At 43.6% G+C, this 15,888-nt stretch overlaps 1 long non-coding RNA gene across 1 annotated transcript; it reads left to right on the plus strand.

Annotated features, from left to right (window-relative positions):
* Positions 1 to 3,751: 3,751 nt before the first annotated feature.
* LOC131478031 (uncharacterized) lies at positions 3,752 to 8,349 on the plus strand. Its single transcript, XR_009244260.1, has 3 exons — positions 3,752 to 3,961; positions 4,002 to 4,261; positions 7,989 to 8,349. It is a non-coding gene; the product is annotated as an uncharacterized LOC131478031 (long non-coding RNA).
* Positions 8,350 to 15,888: the final 7,539 nt, after the last annotated feature.

The following is a 15,888-nucleotide window of genomic DNA, read 5'->3' on the forward strand; positions in this document are numbered from 1 at the left end:
GCTCTTATGGACTGTTCCTTCCTGGTTCTACATTGTTTAGATTCATACGCTTTGGGTTTTTGTTGTTTTGTTTATCTTTGTAAGATTTGGTATCCTGAGTCACAATACACAATGGGGAAAGGTCCCCATCGGGAAATTTTTATTCTCTGGGCCCAGATTTTGCAAAAAAAAAAAAAAAAAGTGGGGGGGTGGTGGCTGCTGAAGGGAAATCAAAATCGAGCTTGTTTTACTTCCTTCTGAGAAAAAGGAACATGAAATAGTGGCTTGGGAGACAGTTTCAGTCTCACTGAATTCCAAGGTGTAGGCCACATCTGATGCTTGAAATCCATGGACATGTATTTATTATACCTCAGGGCATTTAGGGGATCTTTGTGTACCTCATAGCCAATAGACAGCTGCATGTCTCTTTAACCCAAAATTAATACGAAACTTACACTGAGACTATATTAAAATAACTGTTTCAAACTAAACTTGAATGAGCTTTCCCCTAGATTCAGAGTTTGATACTATCAGTATTGAAACAATTCAAAAAGGCAAAAGACTCTAGGGTAGAAATGGAAAAAAACATTTTTCTAATGTTGGGGACATTAAATCCTGATTCCACGAATCACCCAGTCTTCCCCTGTCTCTTCAGCTTTTTATTTGTATCTTGGTAGTTTTCATGATGAATGAAGCAGGGATGGAAACTGTACTTTATCAGAATTGTAGAACCAGAAATCGACAATAATCTCCAGTTTCTGGCCACTAGATGCAAGATTGATTTTTCCAGTGAACAGTCAGTGTACTGACAAGTAGGATAGAAAGCATAATGTTTTGAAATATCTTGAATATAGAACTGAAACTAAAAGGATGAGATTGAGTGTGCATTAGTGGGCCATCGTATATTCTAAGTTCCTTAAAGGCAACCCTGAAGCACCAAGTACAGTGTACAAATGTGTGTTTTTGTGTCTGTGTTTATGTCATGAGTGTTAGTAAGATATGGTTTCACAGCAGTTCATTTAGAAAGTTTTCCTAGGAAATGAGTGTTCATTTTTTTCTCCATCAGGAATAGATTGTGATTATTCATAAAGCTAATACATTCAACCTGTGTTAGTATTTGTTCAGGGACCCCTACATGCAATGTGTGTTAGTTCACATGTGGTTATAGGATTGAATTCCCTTATTGGTGCCATATTTTTAAGTAGTGATATTAATAAATTGTGTCCACAGACAGGTGACCGGTTTGTAATGAGTCTGCTTTTATAAGACACCAGGGAATAGGTTCCTTGAAGAACCTACTGGGAAGAGAGAGGAGAATGCTCTTAACTGCTTCTGAATTCCTGCTCAACTATATAAGGGAAGAGGGATGAGACTTACTCTCTGTATCTTCAAACAGCAACAGCAAGAATGAAGAGGAACTTTACAAGTGACAAATGGTTGCTTCAATACAAGAACTTTCTAATAAAAGTTGTTCTAAACAGGAATGGACTCAAGTAGTAAAATTTCCTATTGCTGCAAATATCAGATGTTTAAAATAACTGCCTGTGCCAGGTGCTTTGAATGGAACTCCTCCAGTGGATGTATTTGGGATAGAAGACTGCCACGGGCCCTCCTGAAGTGCAGGTTTCGTCTTTGCAGTGGTGATAGGGCTCTCTAACTCCAGTTGCCTTTCCCTCTGCAAGTGGTTTCTAATGCTATGTGCAATACACTGACATCCCCTAGAGGTCATTGTCAAGGGATTCTAAGTGTATCCCTTCCCCTATTGACCTAAAGGCACTTGAGATTTCTCCTAGAACAGGTGGCAGAGCCGGAAAGGTAAATGAAGGTCATTGCCATCTTCCTTAGTCAGCCTTCAAGACGCTGCCTCCCTTGCTAGCTAGCATCACTGCAGATTTTACTCTTCTGCCCCCTTGGTTAATTCTCATTGTCTTCGTGCTTTCTCTTGGACATTTATACTATGTATATTTTTTAACCAAGTTGGTAAAAATCCCTTTTGTGCCATCTGCATCCAGCAAATGAATTTTTAAGGTTTATTATTATTATTATTATTATTGGAAAGGCAGATAAGATTTACAGAGAGAAGAGAGACTGAGACAGAGCCTCCATCCACTGGTTCACTGTCCCAAATAGCCGCAGTGGCCAAAGCTAAGCCGATCCGAGGCCAGGAGCCAGAAGCCTCCTCCAGGTCTCCCAGGTGGATGCAGGGTCCCAAGGCTTCGGGCCTCTACTGCTTTCCTGGGCCACGAGCAGGGAGCTAGATGGGAAGTAGAACAGTCAGGACACAAACCAGAGCCCATATGGAATCCTGGAACTTGCAAAGGGAGAATTTAGCCATTAAGCTATTATGCTGGGTCCCAAATGAATTCTTTTTAAAATTACTACCATTTAGTTCATTTGTTATTTGCCCTCTATTGTTTTTAAGAATTGATTCTGGGTAGCTTTTGGGGTCTTGGGGAATGTAATTCATGCTGCATATCCCTGATTGGAAAATCTGAAAACTAAAATGTACCAGAATCTGAAAGTTTGGAAGATTTGCCATGATGCCACAAATGAAAGCATTGTTTCATGCACAAAACTGTATATAAAATTATATTCAGGCCATGTGTATGAGATGTATATAGATATTTCATTGTGTATATACAGTTATTCTACAATCCAAAACTGACATCTGACATACTCTGGTTCCCAGAATGTAAGCTTAAGGGTTTCTCAATCTATACTATATATTTTAGATCTATCATTTGACCACTGACCTGCATAGAAAGCACAGCTAGACAAATTACCTATGTGATAAGCTTACTTGACAAGTAATGTGTCCATTCTATGCTTACCACCCCTTTTTTTTTTTAAAGATTTATTCATTTTATTATAGCCAGATATACAGAGAGGAGGAGAGACAGAGAGGAAGATCTTCCGTCCAATGATTCACTCCCCAAGTGAGCCTCAACGGGCCGATGCGCGCCGATCCGAAGCTGGGAACCTGGAACCTCTTCCGGGTCTCCCACGCGGGTGCAGTGTCCCAATGCATTGGGCCGTCCTCAACTGCTTTCTCAGGCCACAAGCAGGGAGCTGGATGGGAAGTGGAGCTGCCGGGATTAGAACCGGCGCCCATATGGGATCCCGGGGCTTTCAAGGCGAGGACTTTAGCTGCTAGGCCACGCCGCCGGGCCCGCTTACCACCCTTAACGTTTTTCTTCGTGGTTACCAATAATCCTTCCCTATTATCAGTAATAGAAAGATATTAAAAGTGAGCTTATTTTACTAATGGGTAGTATTCCTATCAGAACATAAATTGGATGTCATGTAATATCAAGAGCTGTGCTTTCGTTCAAGTTCTGGCCTTGATTTTTGAATTTACAGAAAAGAATTAAAAAATACTCATTATATAATAAAAAAACAAAAAAAATACTCATCTTCCACACAGGTACAGGTTCCCATGGCTTTGGGCTACCCTCCACTGCTTTCCCAGGCCACGGGTAGGGAGCTGGATCAGAAGTGGAGCAGCCAGGACATGAACTGGAGTCCATATGGAATACAGCACCTGGAGGTTGAGAAATAGCAGTTGAGCCGCTACACTGGCCCTGGCGTTAGTTATTCTCTATTAACAGTTTGTATTCTGTTCATATTAGACATTATCTGGTTAGTTTCTTTTTTTTTTTTCTATTTGCTGTTTGTCCCTACTCACTTCCTGCCTGTGTTATTGAGAAGGCTCATAATCCTCGAAAGCTTTTTTATTAAAAAAAAAAAAAAACGTATTATTTGAAGTAAGATTAATTTCTACTGAAATCTAATGGTTGGGAACCAAAATGTATTTCCCTAGGAACTGTGTTCCTGAAAAATGCATTGCATGAAGGCAAAGAATGTAGTCTTACTCCTTATGTTTCCAATACTTAGCACAAAGCTTGGAATACAGTAGGATTCTGCCACCTTCAGTCTTCTGGTAGAGTAAATATGTATTTGTGAAATAAAGGTAAATGATTAGGTACTTAATAAGTGTTGGTTGAAAGAATACTGGCCTTGAGACTCCAAGTCCAGTTAACCCATACTTATCATCAGATGCTCAGATTAAATCACACAAGCATGCTTTCACTTCCTAGAGGACGTAAGTCATTTTGCTTTCCTTTTATTCTTGTCTCTAGAGTCTACCAGTAACTAGCATCATGGAAACACTTCAGGTGCTGCTGATTTTGAACGACAATGCCCCTGACGTTGAAATACGGATACTTGTGCCAAAGCACAGGATGGCCTAGATGCCATCCATGCTGAAGGATTGTTCTTTCAGGTTTGTTGCTGTAAGCAAAACAGATCTCTGAGCCTGAGCCCTGTCCATTCATGGCCAAAGGGAGAAGAAAGCATTTGAGAGAGTGCGCAGCCAGGCTTGGTGTGTTGGGCCTTTCCCCTAACATTAGCCACTGACCAGTGTTGCTGTGTATTTGTTTTGTCGCCATAGTGAGTTGGAGGTTTGAGAGGGTAGGGCCAAAACTCATCCTGATGAAGTCATGGTTTCTGAGATGATTTATATTACATAAGGAGTGTCCTGGTGGGAAGGCAGAGTGAACTGAAAAGTACTTCTTAATGTTTTAGGTCTTCACTTCACTGTGGTTCACAGATGGTTGCCATGGTTCTGGCTAGGTCAGGCAAGAGCAGGGAGCTAGAACTCAGACCAGTCTTCCAGATGGGTGGCAGTTGCCCGGCTCCTTGAGTCATTATCTGCCTCATCCCAAGATAGAGACAGGTGGAATCAGGTGTCAAATGTAGGCACTTCAGTGTGGGATGTCGTCATCTTAACCTAAACATGGCTGAGTGCCACCTCTCTGAAGTTTCCTTCTTAAAAGCTTTGTGAATATTAACTTGGTGTGAGTAGGAAATGCTGCCGCCCAGTCCACTTTTACAAATGCTCCCAGTTGAGAGTGGGAACTTAACTCTTCTAAGAATCATGACTATGGATTAATTCCAGTGTATGTACAGTTAGGTGTAGGTCATGCAGTTTAACAAGAAATTCAAACAGAGCTTAAAAATAAAATGTACACACATGAAACTGTAGTGAACCAATCACTTCCAACACTTCACTACCAAGTTTCATCGAAACTGACAACTTTTTATATAAAATTAGTCAAGACATCTGTTTTCAAGGATTATTTTCTAAACCAACGTCTAAGTGCCAGTTCCCTACAAATCACCAATCTTCATTATGCTTTCTGTAAATGAGTCTGGCTTGGGATATTGTGACTCAGGGCTATGTGTTTATGGAATTAAAAGCGAAGGAAATATATATGGTAATAGTCAATGTTAACTGTGCATATGACAGTAATATTTTCCTATGTGTTAACTAAATCAAGGATGGAATTTTCCATTTCTTCTAGTATGCCTTAACAAGTGTAAACCTGCCAGGAGAAAGTCAAGTTGATAGTGTGTTCAGTAGGAACTGGAAAGAGGCAAGTAAACTGGATGCATACGAAGCAAAAAAAGAAAAGTATAAAAAGAACCAGAATTTCATTATGAAAAACCAAAGTGCAGAGAAATGACAGATATGACATTAGCCACCAAACTTCAAAATACTTGAACCACAGCCCCTCTCTTCAAGTAAGGAGCTCTAGGGAAAAAGATTGCATAGCATGGATCACCAGTATGATTGATCCTCCTCAACATGTAGTCACCCAGTCATGGTGCTGTTAGTAACCTCTCCCTGAGGGTGGCGGGGGGCAAAGGCCAAACACAGGGGTACCATGTCCCAGTGGGGAAGCTGGAGTTGGTGTGAATCTTGACACGGGCATGGAGACAATCGCTGCATCAAAAGACTTGCTCTTTTCTGAGTTGAGCTCGAGTTTCCTAAGACATGCTTAGATCCTTCCCAGATCTAGCTTTGTAAGTTATTTAACAAAATAACATTGGGTACCACTTTTAGTGTAAGAACCAAGAAATTTAAAAGTTAGAATGTTGTGAAAATCATCTGGTTCATTTTTTCCTTTGCAAGTCTGTATCTGCATTTAACCATTAGCCCAGAAAACAGAAGAACCTGGCACCATCTGTATTTCAGTTGCTATCAAAAGCATGAATGAGAAAGGGGCTCAGGGATGGTGGGCAGAGTGGCTGAAATGTGGAAATGCTGCTTTGGAAGTTCAGTGTGAGTGTGAAGAGGAACAAGATGGTGTGAGGATTTCTGGGCTACTTAAAGCAAACATAGGTCTAATCCTCCAAGTTACTGAGGATGTTGGACTATAAACTGTTAAAATCATCAATAATTTATAAATAGATATGTCCTTTTAGTTAAAGCAAGACTGCATAAATTCAGGCAAAAATAGTGAACATTTTTAGATGAACTCAATGAACATTCTGAGATGATTTTCTTTGCAAAGTAGAGCAACACCAGGTGAGAGAAGGGGTTGGAGCATCCGCCCTCCTCTCCTGCCATCTTAGTGACATGAAAATGTAGTTTAAATTTTTTTTTGGTACAAGTTACAAAATAGCATGTCTTGTGATGTGTAGGGGATTCTAGTTTCATTTCTGGTTATAGATTACATGAAATGGATCCAGTCCAACTGGTTAGAGTAAGGCATTCCAGCCTCTTCTTCCTAGTCAGTCCTGTATTCTACCCCAGCTCATACCCTTGGTTCCGGTTGTCAACACCGTGCAGCTTTCTGTGATGGACACCATTGTTCATCTCTTATGCTTATCCTACGTGAAAGTTCTGAGAACACAGATATACGGTCACGTCCTGACAACTCGATAGATGTAAGGGTTTTCAGTAGGGCTAGGGGACGGAGCTCTCTGATCATAAGCCAGCGTTTCCCTTTGTGTCCACTTGCCAACAGACCCTGGAAAAACCAGCACACTCAAGGGATGACTCAGAGTCAGTATTTCCACCAGGGTGTGACACAGGAGCCGTCCATTTTTTAATTGTCCATAATGAATTCAAATGTGTCAGAGTAGATGAATCCAGTATCTAATGAATGATTCATCTGACCCAAGTCTTGTATTTTCCTTTCGTCTTAGTCTGTCTTCACTCGATGTAACTTCTTTCACTGCTGTGGGAAATGTAAAAACCAGTTTACCTTTCTTTTTTTTTAAGACAAATATGTGCCTATGTAATAAAGTCTACACACTGGGTGTCTCTGTAGTGAGGTTTTCTTTTCATTGTTCTGATTTTAATTTGTAAAACCTTTTGGGCTATGATAATGAATTATTAAAATGTAAATGATGTCACCATTGCAAGTTTTATTGAGGTCAGGCTCAGCAACCAATTAACATGGTTAGTGACCATAGAGTGACAGTTCTGTTTACTTGGTTTGCTATGTGTTGAGTCAACTTAAGATATATTGTATCCCTATTTTGTGCTCATTTCTGACAAAATGAAAGTCTTCAAGGTGACCCTGCAGTAGATCTTGCCTCCAACATGCAGTTAGATTCAATCTAGTCAATAGGATGAAACTCTAGTGGAGCTGTGCCAATAAAGCATTATTCTAGAAGGACTGCTCTATCAACAATGGACTGGAAATTTTTGAGCTGTGAGAAAGATTAAAGGCAAGAAGAATAAGTGAAAGGTTTTTTGGAGTGAACAAAACAAACTTTCAAATCTACCGTGGCCCTTTTTTTTTTTTTTTTTGGAGAGGCAAAAGGAGCAGAGCAAGAAGCTCTCCTTTGCTTCAATCCCGCTTGGCCGCACCTGCAGGGCTGGGGCTGAGCCAGGCTGACACTGGCATGGAAAGTCAGTCAAGTTCTGCGTGGGTAGCTGGAACATAGTTGAACCATCACCTGCTACCTCCTAGGGGGACACATGGGCAAGAGGCTGAAACGGAGCAGGACCAGGACTTGAACCCGGATCCCTGATGTGGGACACAGACATCCCAAATGCCACCTTTATTCCTAGGCAAAATCTCTACCACGTCCAGAGCCATTCTGTTGGAATATGGGAGGAATCTTTAAAAAAAATTCATGAAAATACATATCCAAAAAGCATGGGTTTCAAAATTGTTTTTCACTAAAATGACTTTCCTTTTTTGTAATTTCAGAGGCTGAGACAGATGAAATAAATAGTGTTCCTGTTCACTACTTCACTCCCCACACACCTGCAGGAGCAGGCCTGGGCCAGCTTGAAGCTCAGAGCCAGGAACCCAGTCTAGGTCTCCCAGGTGGGTAGCTGAGACAAGTGTTTGCCATCACCTGTGCACTATCTAGTAGCTAAAATCTGGAGTGGAGACAGAATTCAAACTCAGTTATTCTGCAGGGTCTTGTGGGCTACGCCAGATACTCACCCTGTGAACTTTTAATCCACTTTTTCATTAACTTTTTGAGTCCCCTATACTAGCCATCAATGAGGATGAATTCAGACCCGTTCAGTGGCATACTGTTGTTAAGTGGTCTCTGCTTTGCATACACAAGTATACAATCTATTTAGCACAAAATCGGGGCCACTAACTGAAAACATATGTATAAAACCATTAACAACCAAATAAAGGCATAGCCTTCTTATAAATCGAGAATTCTGGGTTCTATTCCTTCCACTATTCTTCCATGCTTCTCTGCCAGGTTCCTTTGAACAAGCGTGATAGCTGATTTTCTGGGATCCACACTGTCGCAGAGTTTTGGGCTCCCATGGCTCCCACTCCCCTTTCTTCCTCCCAGTACAGTAATACTTGAGTGGCTGTTTCAAGAGAGGCCTGGAGTCAGCGATGTGGTGCAGATGGTTAAGCTGTAACCATGGACCCCAGCATCCCACATCAAAGGGCCAGTTCACATCCTGGCTGTTCCACTTCCAATCCAGATCCCTTCTAATGCACCCGAGAAGGCAGTAGTAGATGGCCCAGGTATTGGGGCCCTGCCAACCTGCTGGGAAACCTGGATGGAGTTACTGGCTGCTGGCATCGGCCTGGCCCAGAAGCAGCTCTTGTGGCCATTTAGGGGAACAATTATGAAACCTCTTTCTCCTTGTCTCTCATTCTGCCTTTAAAATAAGCAACATAAATTTAAAATAAATTAATAAAGACAGGCACACCCCCTAATATTCTCCGGATTTAAGCAGGGGGAAATTAGGATGAAAAGATGTGAAGAAAAGAATTGAAACAGCCTCAGTATCATTTGCCCCATTCCAAACTCTTCATCTTCCTTGAACACCTCCAACTATCGCCTCTGTTCCTTCATGCCTGGGCTGCTGTTTCTATCCCTAAAAAATAATATTAACTAATATTTATGTAACAGTATTGAAATCACTGGTACTAAGTCTTTTAAGTGTATTATTTAATGCGGGTAGCATTGTCCATTCTGCAAGGACTCAAAGCTGGTGGGTGTTACTTGTTTAATGAAGACAAACAATCAGTGGTGAGTTTCTGTAGCACCAGAACAGGAAAGCACTTGAACATGAGCTTTACATGTCCTCCTAAGCTCAGTGTCCACCACCATAATGTTGGGTATTCCATCACAGTGGGAGACTCATCTCAAGTCTCAAAACAATGTCCAGTTGCCAAGGGAAAACAAAACTTCTTAAAATCATGCATGTTTATTCATTTTCATTTATTTGAGAATAATAGATCTTCCATCCTTTGACTCAATTCCCCAATTGCCTGCAACATCCAGGGCTGGGCCAAGTTAAAATCAGAAGTGCAGGGCCTGGAGCAGTAGCCTAGCTGCTAAAAGTCCTCGCCTTGCATGCACCGGGATCCCATATGGGCACTGGTTCTAATCACGGCAGCCCTGCTTCCCATCCAGCTCCCTGCTTGTGGCCTGGGAAAGTTGTAGAGGATGACCCAAAGCTTTGGGACCCTGTACCTGCATGGGAGACCCAGAAGAAGCTCCTGGTTATTGGCTTCAGATCGGTGCAGTTCCAGCCATTGTGGCTGCTTGGGGAGTGAATCATTGCATGGAAGATCTTCCTCTCTATATCTGACCTTCCAATAAAAATAAAATAATTAAAAAAAAAATACACAATCCCACTTGAATCTCCCACAAGAATGGCAAGGATCTAAGTAGTTGAGCCACATGGGTTGTCTTTGGAGCACATTAGCAAGAAGCTGGGTGAAAAAGCAGGACCAGATCCCATCCTTGATGTGGAACGTAGTGTCCCAAGTAGCAGCTTAATCACTTGTGCCATGACTGCCTTCTAAAATCCTTGCTTTAGTGATAATTAAGCTCCAGAGTCAACACTGAAAAATCACCCAAGTGGCTCACCAGGTAAACAGAGGTGGGTTTAATGACAGGTGCTGTCTGACCCTCCAATCATTTTCAGTTTCTTCTTTGAGGATACTGACAGCGTTATCACCAGCTAAGATCCCGGCCACCTAAACATTATGCTCCAGTTCATGGTTAGTGTGAGCACACAATCTTTCCGGTTTTCCTAACGTGAATGGGTGGTTTTACACTTGACAGCATTCTCATCTGCCCGGTGGGAAGGCAGACGAGTCACTGCGATGGAACGACCCGGAAGCCTCACTGTAGTCACATCTGCTATGCAGGGCAGTGTTCAGTGTGATTCCAGCTCAGCTCATCTTAGACACATTGAAATCTCTTTCCAAACAGAACAGAAGTCTATCTCAGACCCCCAGAAATGGTGACATACAGACTCATACATTTTTTTAGAGGCCTCAAAAATTAAGAATAAGTTTTTTTAGAAAGTTATGGTGGAAGTACCTGTACTTACTTCCTATTCCACCGACACACATCCAGTCCTGGTCGACAGAAAGGGACAAGATGCCCCTATGCTCTGTACGGTACAAAGCCCTTAGGTCACAATACTATCCTGCCCCTTTTCGTCTTCCTTTTACTCTTCTCCACTAACTCGGCATGAAGTACTAATTACTTTGGTGGCAGTGGCAGAGAAAGCGACATGTCTTAGAGATCTGAAACAGCCCCCAAGTATGTGCCCACATCGACCCCTTTTGGCCAAACTCCTATTGTGTATATCACCTACTGCTTTTAGCACATGTCACCTTTTAGTATTTTATATTTAATTAGTTTAAGATGTATTTGAAGTAATAATTATAGAGACTGAGATACATCTACCACCCACTTGAAATGGAGAAGCCAGAGCTCAAACGGGCATCCATATTGGATGCTGGTGTCACGAGTGGCGGTCTAACCCACGGGGCCACAACACCAGCCCCAAGTATTTTATAAGGTTTGTCCTCCTCATTTAAAAGCAATAGTTGGGGGCAGAGGTGCAGTCCAGTGAGGTGAGTCGGCACTCGCCATGCCTACAACCCGTACCAGAGTAGCCGTCCATATCCTGGCGCTGCTGTTTCTGATCCAGCTTCCTGCTAAAGTACCTGGGAAGCAGCAGATGATGGTGGAAGTACTTGAACCTCAAACCTCCTGAAGAATTCAAGATGGAATTCCTGGCCCCTGGCTTTGACCTAACCTAGCCTTGGCTGCTGTGGCCATTTGGTGAGTGACAGAGCAGATGGAAGATCTGTATTTCAAATAAATCAGTTGAATGCATTGACTTTCTCAGTGTATAGCAAAAAACACACCAAAATTAACATGAACATACAAATATAAATCACATAATTCAAAACGACTGAAATTCTGTGTTCCTCTAAGGTGTGCTTGGGATTCCTTAGTCGGTCCCTTCCAGCTCAGCAGTCTGGAGAGCCTGCTCGGTATGCTTCCTTTGTCTTCCGCTTCACCAGGTGGCAGGAAGATCATTCCCTTAACTTCCTGCGCTTAGGTGAGCAGACACACAGTGGGGAACAATGTGCTTTCCCTCCAGTCAGTGCTGCCGTCTGAGTCAACGGCAGAAAAAGGCAAGCACCAAACACCAAGGCGCTTTCTGCTTTTCTCTTAATATGGTCACTTGACACTTCCGCTTTTTAAAGTTTATTTATTTGAATGACAGAGATCCTTCATGCACTGGTTCTTTCTTAAAATATTTTTTTAAAGATTTGTTTATTTTTATTGAAAAGGTGGATCTACAGAGAGGACACAGAGAAACATCTTCCATTTGCTGGGTTACTCCAATGGCCCTCGCTGAGGCCACCCAATGCCAAGAGCCAGGAGCCTCCTCTGGGCCTCCCACGCAGTTGCAGGGTACCAAGGACTTGAGTAGCGGGAACACAAACTGGCACCTCTATGCGATGTCGGCACTTGCAGGAGCAGAACTAGACAGTTGAGCTATTGCACCAGCCTTCATCATCCACTGCTTCTCTACCCAAATGCCACATGGCTAGGATGAAGCCAACTGCTCAATTCAGGTCTTCCATATAGAGGCAGGGACCTATCACCCACCTCCTGCCACCCAGAGTGTATGATAGCAGAAAGCTGGATTGGAAGCAGTGGTGAGAACGGAATCATTTGGGGATGCAGATAATCCAAACAGTGCCGTGACTACTGCCTACTGCACCAAACACTCAAATGCCATCCCACCCACTCGACACTCTTCAGCCTAGATGTGTGAGAATTTCAAAAGAAAAAGAAAGGGGGAGGACTGGCATTGTGGTGAAGCGGTTAAAACTGCTGCCTGTGACTCCAATATTCAATGTAGGCACCGCTTCATGTTCTGGCTGCCCCACTTCTGATGTAGATCCCTGCTAATGGCCTGGGAAAGCAAGAGAAGATAGCCCAAGTGTCTGGGCCCCTGCCAAGCATACGGGAGACCCGGATGAAGCTCCTGGCCCCTAGCTTTGACATGCCCACCACTGGCATTGGGGTTACCTGAAGAGTGAGCCACTGACTGGAAGATCTTCTCTCAATCCTGACTTTCTAAGTAAACAAGTTTTTAAAAATGTTTTTGTTTACACACAGAAACACGTAGGGCAGCAGGAGTTTCTATGCAGTGATCCATTCCTTAAATGCCATTAACAGGCAAGAGTAGGCCCAGATGAGCCAGATCAGGAGTTAATTAAGGCCTCCTACATGGGCGGCAGGGAAGGAAAGCACCGTCAGGAACCGAAGCCCACAATAGAGCCCAGGAGCCACAATACAGAAGTAGGACATCTTAATTACTAGGCTACATACCCATCTGCCACCCACCCCACCCTTTTTTTAAGAGGCAGAGACAGGCTTCAGATGCGTGGAGACTTCCCTCTATACATCAAGCAGCTCTGTTCTGGATTCAGTTCAGTTGTGATACTATCTACTGGAGACAGTTATTAGAGCCCCCTGGTTGAAGGGTTAGTTTCCATTTTAGTCCATTTTCTGTTGCTATAACAGAATACCACAAACCGGATACTTTAATTTATAAAGAAATTTGATCTAGAGGAGGTGGTATGGTGCGGAGAGTCACGTTGCCACTTGTGATGATGGTTCAAATGCTTGGGCCTCCATCATGCATGTGGGAGGCCTGGAGGGAGTTTCTGCTCCCTGGCTGCGTCCTCACTCGGCCACAGGTGTTCTCAGTATTTGGGGAGTGAACCAGCAGCTGGAAGATCCCTCTCTGTCACTCTGCCTTGCAACAATAAAAAATAAACATTAAATAAAAATTACTCCTTCAAATTCTGGCAGTTAGAAAATCCACACGTGTAGCATTGGCACCTGCTGAACACCTTCAAGCCATGTGTGCCCTTCTACGGTAGAAGAGAGGGAGGGCACACATCATGTCGGAAGCTGGGGGGGCAGGCTTGCTTTTACCACAGCCCATTCATGCGGTGGCACTTGGTGCAGCAGTAACAGGTCAGAGTGCATGCTCTGTAGTCCCCGCGCTGCTCCCAAGCCCAGCTTTCTGCTGCTGCATGTCCTGCGGGGTGACAGCTGATGCTTCAGGTACTAAAGTCCTTGTTACCCATGTCCATAGTCCCCCAAGAGTGCCCCTCAGTTCAAATACCAACTGTCCCCATTGCAGCTTCCCACTCCCTCTCCTGGAGTTTAATTTACTAAAGGCCAACTAAGGGAAACACTCCATGTTTGCCTCTGTATGATAAAGGGTGTTACCAAGGATAAAGATCAAAAGCTCTGAAGGGTTACACTGCACAGTACAGGTGCCCAAGTTTGTTCACGTGCAAGGCAGAGTGAACGTGCGGCCTCTGCAACAGCATTTCAGAGAACTAGATGCAACAGTGATATCCGCAGCTTGTTGTCCTTGATCAGAAATGTTTTAATGGGTGAGAGATGTGGAAGCAGAGCATGGCTCAGAACCATAAGGAGCATCTTCATCTTCCTCAGCGTAGCTTCCTGACCTGCCTCCCACCTACCTGCGTCTCTTACACTGGATTTCTGGTCATTAGAAACACGACAACCAGCAGGTTCTTCCCTTTACAAAACCCCTGACTCCAAGTTTAACATGTAACCTCTTCATCTCTTTGCTAGTCAAATGTTTTTTCCTTTCCTGTAAATCACCGTGTCACACAATGGTACTTCAGAATTAGAAAATGGAACCAAGTCATTTTGTTGCCCCAAATTTTGAAGTTCATGTATAGTTTATTTCATAATACACATTTTCATTAACTTTTTTTTTTAAAGATTTACTTCTTATAAAGTCAGATGGAGGAGAGACAGAGAGGAAGATCTTCCATAAGATGATTCACTCCCCAAGTGAGTGCAACAGTCGGAGCTGAGCTGATCTGAAGCCAGGGAGAGCTGGAGCTTCCTATGAGTCTCCCACGCAGGTGCAGGGTCCCAGGGCTTTGTGCCAGTCTCGATCGTTTTCCCAAGCCACAAGCAGGGAGCTGGATGGGAAGTGAGGCTGCCGGGATTAGAACCGGCACCCACATGGGATCCTCGTGTGCACAAGATGAGGACTTAAGCCACTAGGCTACTGCACCGGGCCCCGTTTTCATTAACTTTTGAACAAAAGGCTGATTTATCTCCATCTGCTTAAAGGGAGGATGACAAACAGGTATCTCCCTCACTGATTTACTCCCAAAATGCTTGCAATGAATGGCCAGCAATGTGCTAGCAAAAGCCAGGAACCTCCAGTTCCATCTGGATCACCACCAGGGTGTCAGGGCCCCAAGTAACTAAGCTCCCAGCAGGGATGCATGACTAAGAAACTGATGCCAATGCTATGAAGCAGCTAAGACTGAACTGGCACTATGATGCAGGATGTGGGTGGCCTGGCAAGTTTAGCTTGCAGTGTTATACAACACTGCCTCCTGCCGCGAACTTTTTGAAGACTCATCATATCTTATGACTGCATAAAACAATAGGGGCCAGCATGGTGGCACAGCACACTAAACTTCCACCTGCAGCGCCAGCGTCCCATAAGCGTGCTGATTTGAGTCTCAGTTGCTCCACTTCAATCTAGCTTCCCGCTTATGGCCTGGGAAAGCAGCAGAGGCTGAGTCCCTGGCACCTAATGCAGGAAGTCCATAAGAAGCTCCTGGCTCCTGGCTTCAATTCTGCCCAACTTTGGCCATGGTGGCCATTTGGAGAATGAATCAGAGGATGGGAGATCTCTCTCTCTCTCTGTCTTTCCTTCTCTTTCTGTAAATCTTCCTTTCCAATAAAAATAAGTAAATCCTCAAACAAAGTGAAACAAAATATCTATGCTGTAAACACAGAACTGGAATTATCAAAATATGACTACTCATCTTGCGAAAAAAAATCAACATCTTAAAATCCAAAGGTAGTGCTCCAGAAAGTTTGTTAAGAAGTTCTGTCCCGGGGCCAGCATGGTGGCACAGCATGTAAAGCTGCCATCAGTGATACCTACAGCCCATGTGGGTACCAGTGCCTGTTCCAGCTGTTCAACTTCCAGTCCAGCTCTCTACTCTCTCTGCTAATGGTTTGGGAGAAGCAGCTGACGGCGGCACCTAGGAGACCCGGCAGAAGCTCCTGGTCCCTGCTTTGGCTTGCCCTAGCCCCAGCTGCTGAGGCCATCTGGGGAGTGAACCAATGGACAGAAGTTCCCTCTGTACCCTCTCACCCTGTAATTCTCTCCAGCAAATAAATACATCAATCTTTTGCTTTGGTGTCTATTGCATACTTAGCATCAATCACATACCCCACCTGGTAGGCTGCCCGAGCTCTTCGGTGTGATTCCCAGTC

Source organism: Ochotona princeps, chromosome 26, assembly GCF_030435755.1.
Source record: "Ochotona princeps isolate mOchPri1 chromosome 26, mOchPri1.hap1, whole genome shotgun sequence".
Taxonomy (NCBI): Eukaryota; Metazoa; Chordata; class Mammalia; order Lagomorpha; family Ochotonidae; genus Ochotona; species Ochotona princeps.